The sequence below is a fragment of the Heptranchias perlo genome, chromosome 26 (assembly GCF_035084215.1).
Source record: "Heptranchias perlo isolate sHepPer1 chromosome 26, sHepPer1.hap1, whole genome shotgun sequence".
Taxonomy (NCBI): Eukaryota; Metazoa; Chordata; class Chondrichthyes; order Hexanchiformes; family Hexanchidae; genus Heptranchias; species Heptranchias perlo.
Window position 1 is genome coordinate 17,371,270 of NC_090350.1, and position 13,230 is coordinate 17,384,499.

Here is a 13,230-nt window from a genome sequence, read left to right on the forward strand (position 1 = left end):
TCACAGCTTTTTGGATGAAATTCCTTAACATACTTGTACATTTTTGTCCAAGAGCAGAAGGTCATGTGAGAGCTTTCGTTTTGTGTTGTGAGACTTTGACCAGGGAGAGAAATCTGAAATTGTTTGCTCAGCAACGTATTCATGGTTGTAACAGACTGCAATTATGCTGAAGCATCTTGAATCGGTTTACATCAGGCATTCAATACATTTGAAAATTTAAGATTATTTAAGCTTAAGTACATTGGACCATATTTTCTTGTGTGCATTAACTTTTATGAAAAAGTGTAATTGTAAGCAGTGTTGATTGTATGATTTATATCAATTAGTGTTAATTGTATTCAGTTGGTGGATATCAATTGGGGACTCTCATCCTTTTTATCGGAGAGCTTCGCGAGGGCGTGGTATGTGAGTAAGGGGAATCCCTGTGAATAAAGATTGGAAGCAACGAAATACCAGGCTCCAGTATTCCATCTTTCAGCACGTGGCTGTCCAATTTTAACAAGTAGGAGCTCAAGACCAGTAGAAACAGATTATTTATGTCTGTTTCTACTGTTACTGTGAGTCCTGCTCCTTTCCGAAAATGTATTTACAGAATAGGAGTGTGGTAGTGTAATGGTTATAGTACTGCACCTGCTCCAGAGTTCACGAGTTCCAAGTCTCACCACAGATCTGGTAATTTATGGGCTGGCTCGAGAAAATGTTTTGCCCACTACAGAGAACAAATATTTTTAAAATGTTTTGGTTGCAAAGGCTTTGCAAAGAGCCAATCAAGAGCAATTATTGCATTCATGCAGAATTATGTCCGGGTGAGGGGAATATAAAGAAAAGTGAGTCCTAAACACAAGCTCAAAACTTGAGTTAATCAGCTGCACGAAGGTCAAGATTTGGAACTATTACCACAGCACTGATAAGTGAATAATGTGGAAATTTCCAGCTGATAGTATGGATGTGTCACGATTAACTGGTTTTCAGTCAATCCCAGTAACAAAATCATGTACAAAATTGCCCGTAACAAAATCATGCACATTTGCCATATGCTTGTGGATCATTAAAATCTACAGGCGGAACTTTCAATTTCAATCGGGGGGTAAAATGTGAGGTATCAAATCGGCCACTCATTAAACACCCAGCTCGATTTTCCTTTCCATTGACTTTAATGGAAAGGATAATCGGGCGGTGTGTATAATGGACAGCCAATCCGCTACTGCCCTTTTTACACCTGATCTCTGAAGACTTCATTCAAGATTAATCCATTGTTTTTATTTGTAGTTGCTATTTTAACCCCAATGTGTATTGATTACATTTCTCAATATTAAATTCCATTCACAAATCTGCTGCTCAGTTCCATTTCAGCTCTGGAACCAAAGTTGAAAAGAGGATCTGCCACCTCACATAAATGTCTTGAAAATTATCAACCCAATTCAACAATCTCACATTCAGTTTTAAAAAAAAATGCTTTTAAAGAAAGCAACTTGCACCTCACCCCTGTAAAAACCTAACAGCTGATTGATGCTGATTGATATTAATATCAATCAGCTTGTGTTATCTATTAATTTGTAAATAAATATATGTATTTTACATAAATGCTATACTTTGTAAGAGGCATGCTATCTTCTGCAGGGAAAGAAATTGCCGTATCATCCCTGTGCTATAATTTTGTTTCGAGCAGAATCAAGCCTTGCAGCAAATTGCACCCAACATCCATGGTTTCTGATCCTTGTGATATTGGATTTCTGTCTCATTAATTCAGATGTGCTTTCTAACTTTTCCAAAGGTTGGTTGAGCTAATAAAGAGATAAACTCAGCAGAAGATTGAATGACATACATGATTAATGATCTGCCTTTTATTTAAATAATTCAATGTAACTGTCACATCTGTATTCCAAGTATTGCTGCAATCCTTAGCAAAACAAAAGTGCTGTGAGGAGATAGAATGTGAAACGTGAGCACCATATATATCTGGCATTTAGATAATAAGATTACAAAAAACCTGCTATGCCATGTAGTCTTAATTAATACCAGACCCTGCAGGATCACTGCATTAATTATCCCACTAAGTTATCATTAGCTCGGCACGATTCACAGTTCTACCACAATAATAGGAGCGAGATGTCCTACTTACTTTATATGTGAACAAAATATTTATAGAAAATCCTCAAATGTCCTCTCTATCATGTAAAACGCGCAACATAAAACTGGGACCTCTGAAACAATGTTTAAAATCGTTTAGCAGTATTCTTTACTGAGTATTTAGTGGCTCCAGCATTGTTGAAATAGTATACTTATGTTCAATTGTCATTAATGGAGCAGTTGAAAACAATATATTTTTCATACATGACATCATACACTGTAGGTGTGACCCCACACCTGATAGTCTACCTGCTTCCAATCACCATCTAATCAGAATGTGGTCGTCTTGTCATATTACCTGTTAATTGCTTGAAAGCTAGATTTTCTCTGATGTTTTCACAAAATACGGAGTGCGTATTATGTGGCACCGTAACCCAAGGCATTGGGGGAGATTTTAACTTTTGAGCGGCCATCCAGTGGAATAGCTGGCCCTCCCGTCTGTGCTGGGAGTTAGGGGGCTGGAGCCAATTTGAGACCTGGGCCTCATTTAAATTGAACTGACAAGCTGTGGGCATCAAATGGGTGTCTTGATGCAACTTGCCGGATTTCGGCTGACACAATATTGAGAGGCCAGTAAAACTGATTGGAGAGTGCACGGCATTCTGTCCGATTATGTCAATCGGGTTCCGATGGTTTTTTAAATTTATTCTCGGGATGTGGGCGTTGCTAACAAGGCTGGTATTTATTGCCCATCCCTATTTGCCCTGAGCAGGTGGCCTCAGTTGTATTGCCACATTTTCAACCTCATTTGTGTGGGACTGGAGTCACGTAGAGGACAGACCACTGAAGGACAGCAGGTTTTTGCCTTATCTAAAGAACATGAGTGAACCAGTTGGGTTTCATAGTGAACCAGTTGGGTTTCATTTGTATATTAAAAGGGCCGACAACCTACAATCGGTGGGTGCTTCAGCCGCCCAGCATTAGGCCCCTTTAAAAAGGGCAGCAGCTGGAGCGACAGCGTTAAAGAGGCAGTAAGCCTATTGACCCATTTTGAGGTCATCACCGCTTCGTTTAGCCAAGTTAAAATCGGCCCCATTATGTTTGCGGGACTTGGCGAAGTGGTGGGTTAGAATATTGTCATTTCACCTGTGCATCCTGGATTCCAGTCCAAACTTGATAAGTCTCTCTTAGTCCTAAATGAAGCCAGCTTAATTACAATATAGGGGTCAAAATCCTAGCAATGGTATTTTAAAGGGAGTGCAGGAACAGAGATATGTGGGGGTTTACATACATGAGTCTTTGAAGGTGGCAGGACGAGTTGATAAGGCTGTTGAAAAAAAAAAGCTTATGGGATTCTTGGCTTTATAAATAAAGGCAGTGGGCCCGATATTAGGAGGGCGGCGAGTTTGCAGCGGGGGGTACCCATGCGCCCGGTGAAATCGGGGTGCTCCGCACGGAATCGCAGGCTAATTGGAGCCACTTACCTGTGCTTCCAGGTTTCGCGCTGGAAAGCTGCGCAGCGGGCGGACTGCTCATGAGCACCATAGTCTGTCAGCTGGAGGAGCCCTATTTAAAGGGGCAGTCCTCCACTGACTGATGCTGCAGGAAATAGGAACAATTACAGCATGGAGCAGCCCAGGGGGAAGGCTGCTCCCAGGTTTAATGATGCCTCACTCCAGGTATCATTGGATGGGGTGAGGAGGAGCGGGGAGGACAGAGATCTCCTCCCCGGCGGGCGGGCGGGAGGAAGCGGCCTGCCTCTGCCACCAAGAAGGCCTGGCTCGAGGTGGCAGAGGGGGTCACCTGCACCACCAACATATCGCCCACCTGTATAGAGAGCAGGAGGCGCTTCAATGACTTAAGTAGGTCAGTCAAAGTGAGTACACTTACTCATTCCCCGACACTCTGTCTGCCACATCACTGCCCCCACCCCACATCTCCTTCTGCACTGCCAACACTACTCTATCACATCACTCCTCATACCCACTCAAACCTCATCCTCATCTTACCTGCACTTACTCACCTCACCAGTATGCATCCCGCCACTACCACTCAACCCAATCCTCATACAATCTCATGGCTCTATCTCATACTCAACCTCTCATGCATCGCTTTCACGGTCAGTCTCACTCAACCTGCCACTACCTGTGCTGCAGCCACAGGGCATGCATCACATATGTGTAGAAGGAAGCATAAGGCAAACGTGTTGTGAGCATGAAGGGGATGCACAAGGGTGTTTGAGGGTTTGCCATGGTTTTTACTGATATTTAATTTCTGATCAACTCACATAACATATTATATTGGCACCACTACTGCCATGTCTTTGCGAATCTTGTCTGGTTTGTGCAATAATGCCCTTTCCTGAGGATCACAATGAAGACCCACAACTGATGACACCCATTGTGTCACTGCAGAGTGGGTGTAGGTGTATTTGCAGGGCTCTTTTGTGCAGACGACTGAGAGACGTCGGCGATGTCCCCAGTGGCACCCTGGAAGGATGTTGAGGGCAGTGGTGACTTCGCCAGCGGCAGGTAAGAAGATGGTGCTCGGGCCAGCCGGGAGCAGCTCAGCATGAAGGAGGCTGCAGATGTCCACAACTACATGTCGAGTGACTCTGAGCCTCCATGTGCATTGCTGCTCAGAGAGGTCCAGGAAGTTGAGCCTTGGTCTGTCGACCCGATGGCGAGGGTAGTGCCTTCTGCAACGCAGCTCTCTCTGCCGTTGCCCTCCCTCCTGCTGTGCAGGTGGATGTGTCACAGCACTCTGTTGTGGAGCTCCACGTGTCAGAGGTGGACGGCGTGGCTGGCCAGGCTGGTGATGCTGTTCGTCCTCCGAGGAGGTCATGACTGTAGCTACGGTGGCCCCCATCCGGAAGATGTACATTTGAGGGGGTCCACAAGGTAGGTAAATATGTCTGGACACCGAGGTAAGTGTGCAAGTTGGTGAATTTTATTGTTAGGAGGAGGGTGGTGGAGGCCAAACTTTGTCCAAAGTGACAGAGTGGCCTCCTGCAATGAGTGAGGGTCTCCCCACCCCCACCTGTCAAATGGACCTTTGCAGCTGCCACAGGCTGATGGCTGCAACACGTCCATTTGAACTGGGAGTGTTTCCCCCAGTACGGGAAACATTCCCAGTTGTTTGCAAAATCCCACTCCTCCTAAAATGTCATGTTAATTGCTGGCGGGAGTCCCGCATGCGGGGGCTGCGCGCGCACGTCAGCGCGTCAGTGGGGAACCCGGAAGTGGGCGGTTTGGAGTCGGGCTCCAGACCCGCTCCGGGAATCCACGATTTTTGCAGCCCGCCCCCCCCCCCCCAGCCCGTCCGTCACGAACGCACCTGCTCGGGGGCGCGAAAATCGAGCCCATTGAGTACAAAAGCAAGGAAGTTATGCTATACCTTTAAAAATCAGTGGTTATGCCTCTGCTGGAATATTGTGTCCTCTTCTGGGCACCACACTTTAGGAAGGTTGTCAAGGCCTTGGAGAGGGTGCAGAGGAGATTTACTGACGCAATACCAGGGATGAAAGACTTCAGATATGTGGAGAGACTAGAGAAGCTGGGATTGTTCTCAGAACAGAGAAGGTTAAAGGGCGATTTAATACAGGTGTTCAAAATTCTGAGGGGTTTTGATAGAGTGGATTAGGAGAAACTGTTTCCACTGGCAGGAGGGTCAGCAGCAAGAGAACACAGATTTAAGGTAATTGGCAAAAGAACCAGAGGGAAGATGAGGAGAAATGCTTTTACACAGAGAGTTATGACCTGGAATGCACTGCCTGATAGCGTGGTGGAAGTAGATTCAGTAGTAACTTTCAAAATGGAATTGGATAAATACTTTAAGGGGAGAAAATTGCAGCGCTATGGGGTAGGGCAGAGGAGTGGCACCAATTGGATAGCTCTTTCAAAGAGCCGACACAGGCACGACAGGCCGAATGGACTCCTTCTGTGTTGTAAGATTCTATGAAATGGGCCGAGCTTATGACATGAACGCTCTGCCTACGTGTGCTGGCATTCCGATCGGGAAACAGCCAGATACATTTTTTAAATGGATTTTTTGAGGAGTGCTCCTCCTGGCTCCACAACGTACTGCGGGACGCTGCTGACCCTGCATCCCCCACCTCAGCATCACCCTCCTCCCCCACCTCAGCATCACCCTCCTCCCCCGTGAGCACTTACTTGCAGGCTTCTGTTTTTACAGTGCATTCTGTAAACAGTACAGACTGCAGTATGCTATTGATGGAGAGAATGGATATTAAGATCCATGCCGGGAACACTGATTAAGCAAACTACTCTGTTCTGGATGGGGTTTTTAAACTTTGAGGGTAAAGTTAAGTGCTGAATATTCCATTGCACTCCTGACTTGAGCCTTGTCGATGTTGGAGAGGCTTTGAGGCATCAAGAAGTGAGCCATTCGTTGCAGACTACCCAGCTTCTGTCTTGATCTTGTAGCCACAGTGTTGATATGGCTGTTGCAGTTAAGATTCTGGTCCATGGTGACCCCCCAAGATGTTCATGGTGGGGGGCTCGATGATGAAGGTATCATTGAAGGTCAGGGGAGATTACTAAGCTTTCTCTTGTTAGAGATCGACATTACATGGCATACAGATGAAACGAATGTTGATCTGGATGTTGTCCAAGTCTTGCTGTCAGCTGGCATGGGTTGCTTCATTACCAGAGAACTTGCAAATGGGACTGAATACTGCAGACTCATGACCTTATGATGAAGCAGCTGAAGATGGTTTGGCTGATGAATCTTCCCTGAGGAATTCCTTCAACGATGTTCTGACAGTGCAACGATTGGCCTCTGACAACCACCTTCCTTTGTGTCAGGTACAACTCCAGCCACTGAGAGGTTTTCTCCTTGACCCCAGTCACTTTACGAATGATTGGGAGGTGGCTGATAGGGCCGTCATTTGTTGGTTAGATTTGTCCTGCTGTTTGTGAATAGGTCATAGCTGAGCAATCTTCCACATTGTCAGGTAAATACCAGTGGCATAGATGTACTGGAACAACTTGGCTCACCCCAGTGATGTTGCAAAGAAGAAGAAAAACATGTTGGGTGGTTTATTTGGAGCTGAGAGAAAGTCAGAGGAGCAATCTAAGTGGGTTGTTTATTTATATACTAAAATGTTTCCATAACCCACAAAGACTTCAACTAAGTTGTCACCAAAAATGTTAGACATCACTTTGAAAGTCTCTTCATTTTAGCATTCAGCATATTGGTAGTGTCAGCAACAGGATTAAAAAAAAACAATTTACAAAATATATTGTTTGATTGGAACAATAAACAATTTGAGTTAATAAGTTAACAAAATGGACAAAGATCAGAAGTGGAGTGAGACAAAGATGTGTTATATCATCAAACCTTCTCAACATATACTCTGAATTAATTGAGACACAAACTGGATGACTTTGAAGTTTGGTTCACGATTGATAAAGAACATAAGCTATGCTAATGATACAGTGTTCATTTCAGTTCTAAAAGAGATTGCAAGAGATATGTGAATCAGACAAGTTTGGACTGTGAACTGAAAGTAAATGTTCAAGGCACAGTCAATAATAACCACTAAGAAAGAGGACCTCTCAAAAACTGGCCTTGGAGTAGCCATTATGTAAACAGAACAAGCTGCCAAAATTGTTTACTGAGGTAGTGCAACAACATCAGATGGCTGAATTTGCAAAAATTAAATTGAGAAGATGTGTTTCTGCTTAAAAAAAACTGATGGCAAGTCGAATCCTTAAATTCCACGTATTGGCAATACATTCACAGGTATGAAAATTAAATACGGAAATAAGAAGACCGCAAGTGCTCGAGTTATGGTGCTATAGACATATGGGGGGTAATTTTACCACCCGCTATCGGGTGCGTTCTCGGCGGGGGGGCCCCGAAAATCGGGGAATCCCGGAGCGGGACCGGATCCCGTCTCGATCCCGCCCACTTCCGGGTTCCCCACGGACACGCCGGCGTGCGCGCGCAGCCCCCGCTGGTGGGAATCCCGCAGGCAATTAAAGCCAGCGGGATGCCACTTGACAGTATTTATTTAGGTATTTCAGGTCATTAACTGACCTGATTAAGGGATTATGTGGGATTTTAGAACAAAGTGGGACTGTTTCCCACACTGGGGGCAACATTCCCAGGTCAAATGGACATGTTGCAGCTGTCAGCCTGTGGCAGCTGCAAAGGTCCATTTGACAGGTGGTGGGGGAGACCCTCACCCATTGCAGGAGGCCACTCTGTCACTTGGGACAAAGTTTGGCCTCCACCACCCTCCTCCAGACAGTCAAAGTCACCAACTTGCACACTTACCCCGGGGTCCAGAGACATGTACCTACCTTGCGGACCCCCTCAGATGTACATCTTGCGGATGGGGGCCGCCGTAGCTGCAGTCATGACCTCCTCGGAGGGCGAACAGCATCACCAGCCTCGCCATCCACGCCGTCCACCTCTGACACGTGGAGCTCCACAACAGAGTGCTGTGACACATCCACCTGCACAGCAGGAGGGAGGGCTACCGCAGAGAGAGATGCGTCACAGAGGGCACTACCCTCGCCACAGGGTCCACAGACCGAGGCTCAGCCTCCTGGACCTCTCTGAGCAGCAGTGCACACGGAGGCTCAGGGTCACTTGACATGTAGTCGTGGACATCTGCAGCCTCTTTCATGCCGAGCTTCTCCTGGCTGGCCCGAGCACCATCTTCTTACCTGTCGCTGTCAAAGTCACCACTGCCCTCAACAACTTCTTCTCCGCATCCTTCCAGGGTGCAACCGGGGACATCGCCGATGTCTCCCAGTCGCCTGCGCAGAAGAGCCCTGCAAATACACCGACACCCACTCTGCAGTGACACAATGGGTGGCATCAGTTGTGGGTCCTCATAGTGATCCTCAGGACCGGGCATTATTGCAGAAACCAGACAGGATTCGCGAAGACATGGCAGTAGTGGTGCCAATATAATATGTAATGTGAGTTGTTCAGAAATTCAATATAAGTAACACCCATGACAAACCCTCAAACACCCTTGTGCATCCCCTTCATGCTCACGACACGTTTGCCTTACGCTGCCTACTGCACATATGTGATGCATGCCCTGTGGCTGCAGCACAGGTAGTGGCAGGTTGAGTGAGGCTGACCGTGAAAGAGATGCACGAGAGGGTGAGTATGAGATAGAGCCATGAGATTGTATGAGGATTGGGTTGAGTGGTAGTGGCGGGATGAGTACTGGCGAGGTGAGTAGGTGCAGGTAAGATGAGGATGAGGTTTGAGTGGGTATGAGGGGTGATGTGACAGAGTAGTGTTGGCAGTGCCGAAGGAGATGTGGGGTGGGGGCAGTGATGTGGCAGACAGAGTGTAGGGGAAAGACTACGTGTACTCACTTTGGCTGACCTACTGAGGTCATTGGAGCGCCTCCTGCACTGTATGCAGGTGGGCGATATGTTGGTGGTGCTGGTGACCTCCTCTGCCACCTCGAGCCAGGCCTTCCTGGTGGCAGAGGCAGGCCGCTTCCTCCCGCCCGCCGGGAGTAAGATCTCTATCCTCCCCCTCCTTCTCACCCCATGTATTGATACATGGAGTGAGGCATCATTAAACTGGGGAGCAGCCTTCCCCCTGGGCTGCTCCATGCTGTAATTTTTTCTATTTGTTGCAGCATCAATCAGTGGAGGACTGCTCCTTTTACTGGAGCGCCTCCAGCTGACAGATCTTACTGTGCATGCGCAGCCCGCCCGATGCGCAGATCAGCAGTGGTTGAATTGCCAACCTTTTGCAGTGGAGAACCCAGAGGAGCAGGTAAGTGGATCCAATTCGTGAATTGTCTGCTACGATCGCGCGGGAAACTGACTAATTTCACCGGGCGCGTTACCTATGGTCACGTTATTTGGGAGTTGCCAGGAAAGTTGCTGTTATTGTTACCATCTGGAAAAGTTGATAGACCAAGAAGAATATAGCTAGATGATGATGATGTGCCAGAATGGGGTGGGGTCACATCAGGCATGTTTATATTTCCCATGTGCACAAAGCAGAAAGTATGGACTGCTCAACAACCTCCAGAGCATTGGGTGTACATGGAGGGGGCGGGGGGAGAGAGAGAGAGAGAGAGAATGTTTTGAGCACAGTGATGAATTAGTACTCTTTCTCTGCTTAATAAAGTGAATTGCCAACCTTTTGAAGTTTTATTATTGTTTACAGAAGTGGGAAGTTTAATATTGTGAAAACATTTCATTGTGCAAGAATTTAAGAGGCAATTATGAGACTTGTATTTGCCCGAAGACATAAACCTTTTGAAATATTGAGTTATAAGTTTTATTAGTACATTTTCTACAGGATTAGAGTGCTAACTGGAGGTTTGGAGCTTTCAGATTGGCTGCACTTTTTTGTCTGATTGAATTGCCAGGTTTCCTGTTGCTGATTCTAACTTGTGAAGCAATAGTATTAATCGAATCCATTGTTTGGTGGCCTGGTAATTGTTCACCATTTATGTGTCTGTCATGATCTTGCGGGGGGGGGGATAATTTTTGGCTATGAGTCAAAAGATAAACAAGAACCTTGTCACAATATCCTCAGGTTCAACTATGAAGCATTGATGCAACCTCCGAACCTAATTTTAAAAAATACAACTCGTGCAACACAGGAAAAATATAATTTACTATGATTTTCGTGAAGACAAGTTGGCTCTCGCAACTTTTGAAGTCATTAATTCCTCTAAGCTCATTTTCCAATTCCCCACCCTCACCCCATCATGTTATCAGGACTCTGAGGATCGCATTATAGCATTTCATAGTGTCATAGAATGTTACATAGAATGTACAGCATCGAAACAGGTCATTCGGCCCAACTGGTCCATACTTGTGTTTATGCTTCATACGAGCCTCCTCCCACCCCTCCTCATCTAATCCTATCAGCATATCTTTCTATTCCTTTCTCCCTCAAGGGTTTATCCAGCTTCCCCTTAAATGCATCTATGCTAGTCGCCTCAACTACTTCTTGTGGGAGCGAGTTCCACACTCTGGGTCAAGAAGTTTCTCTTGAATTCCCTTTTGGATTTATGAGTGACTCTCTTATATTTATGGCCCCTAGTTATGGTCTCCCCTATAAGTGGAAACACCTCTATGTTTACTTTATCAAACCCTTTCATAATCTTAAAGACCTCTATCAGATCTCCCGTCAGCTTCTTTTTTCTGAAGAAAAGTGCCCCATCCTGTTCAATCTTTCCTGGTAGGTATAACCTCTCAGTTCTGGTATCATCCTTGTAAATCTTTTTTGCACCTTCTCCAGTGCCTCTATATCCTTTTTATAATATGGGGACCAGAACTGTGCACAGTGCTGTAAATATGGTCCAACCAATGTTCTATGCAAGTTTAACATAACTTCTTAACAACACAGAAATAGGCCATGTGGCCCATCAAAGCTGTACTGCTGTTTTTCTCCACATGAGGGACCTACTCTAATTGTACTTTCCTGCTCACTCCCATACCCTTTTAATATTCCTCTGTTTCAAGGAATTACTTAATTTTTTTAAAGAGAGTTTATGGATTCTGCTTCAACAGTGATTTGTGGCAAAGAATTCCACATTCTGATTACCCTCTTGTTTCTTAATTTTTTTTTTCTATCTTCCCTTTTAATTCTTTTCGTGCTCATTTTAAATGTATTCCCTTCTTTTCCTGTGACTAACAAGTGGAAACAATTTATCACTTCAGCTTATCATAGCTCGTCATAATCTTTAAGATATCTATCAAGTCACCCCTTGACCTTCTCAAGTCCAGTGAAAAAAGCCTTAACTTCTCAAGTGTCTCTTCAGAACTATAATCCCTCATTCCTGGTAAGATGTTGTGAATCTATACTGCACCTTTTCCATTGTTTTCCATCCACATTAATGACCAGTTTATCTGCAAACCAAGGTCTCTCTGCTGCTCTAGGCTATTTAACATTTTACCATTTAACAGGTATTTCCTTTCCCTATTACTTTACATTTTTGAACATGAATTACCTGCTTGCTCTGACAAACAAGACATCAGTCACCTGCTTTATGCAGCGATGCACTGCAGACTGACTGATGATGTGGATGTTTGCACATCTACCTGCTTATCCTGTTGGCTCCTGTATGTCCTCCTATAGTCTTTCACAATCCTTGTCACAATTTTCCATACGACCCTCCCACCCCTCAGTCCCCTTTCGCCCAATTTGGTGTCATCAGTAAATTTCAAAGAAATGTCCTTAATTCCTGAAACCAGTTCTTTTCTGCTAATTTTTGGAAGAAGCTTTACTAAAATGCTACGTGCTGGTAACATTATTGAGACAATATTTGCGGAGAAACATGACCAAGCTGACAGTGTGATAAGCTCAATTAGTATCAATAAAGATAATCTTGGAAATCTTGCCACTTCTACTCTGCAAATTCATTCAGCTGCCTCAGACTGCCAAGCTTTGGTAATACTTTCAAGCAAATTTTCATCCTTTGCACTCACTGTTAGAACAAAATGCTCAATAACAATCTTTCCCATTTCTTTGCCTCTTTTTATCATAAGAATAACTTTGAGTACGCTTCTTGGGCATTTCCACTGAGTATATTTTGAAGATGGGAGCCATAATGAAAAGCAGGCTGGCAATTGGCAGGAGACCAGTTTCAATTCCTTTTTGGCTTAATCAGTTGGGGCCGAGAATTCTGCACATCGACCTGGTTAATCTTCAGGGTTCCAGGTGCCAACTGGTTAGGAAACAAAGTGTAAATGGAGCATTTTTTTTGAATTGTATGCAAGTGTACTGATGCTGGATGAATTATCCTATTCCGAGCACTGGCAGCCTGATTCTGCTCCAATGAGAGAGTATGGGTTAATTTTCAGATAACTTTTGTTTAATGATGGTGAAAATCTTTCAGTATAAACCACTGTACCAACTTTGGCCCCAGTTCATAAAGTTTTGCTGATCTGCTAAAATGCAATTCTTTTCAATATATCTGTGAATAACGGAACTCTTTTGCAAACTTGATGCAAGGCATTACTCTGAGAGAAAAAAACCACAAAAAACTGTGTTCCAGTAGATCAACAAAAGCTATGTGAATAGGGGTGTTAGTATGCAGTGCACACCAAGACTCGTTGAAAGAGTATTCTTAAATATCTTTTGATCTTCACGAGTCTTAGCCATGGCTAAATAGTTTTGAAGGCACAAAGACTT

At 44.8% G+C, this 13,230-nt stretch overlaps 1 protein-coding gene across 1 annotated transcript in view; it reads left to right on the forward strand.

Annotated features, from left to right (window-relative positions):
- The window catches only part of csmd2 (CUB and Sushi multiple domains 2), a 1,323,345-nt gene that overhangs the window by 262,180 nt on the left and 1,047,935 nt on the right, over window positions 1-13,230 (forward strand). The window lies entirely within an intron of this gene.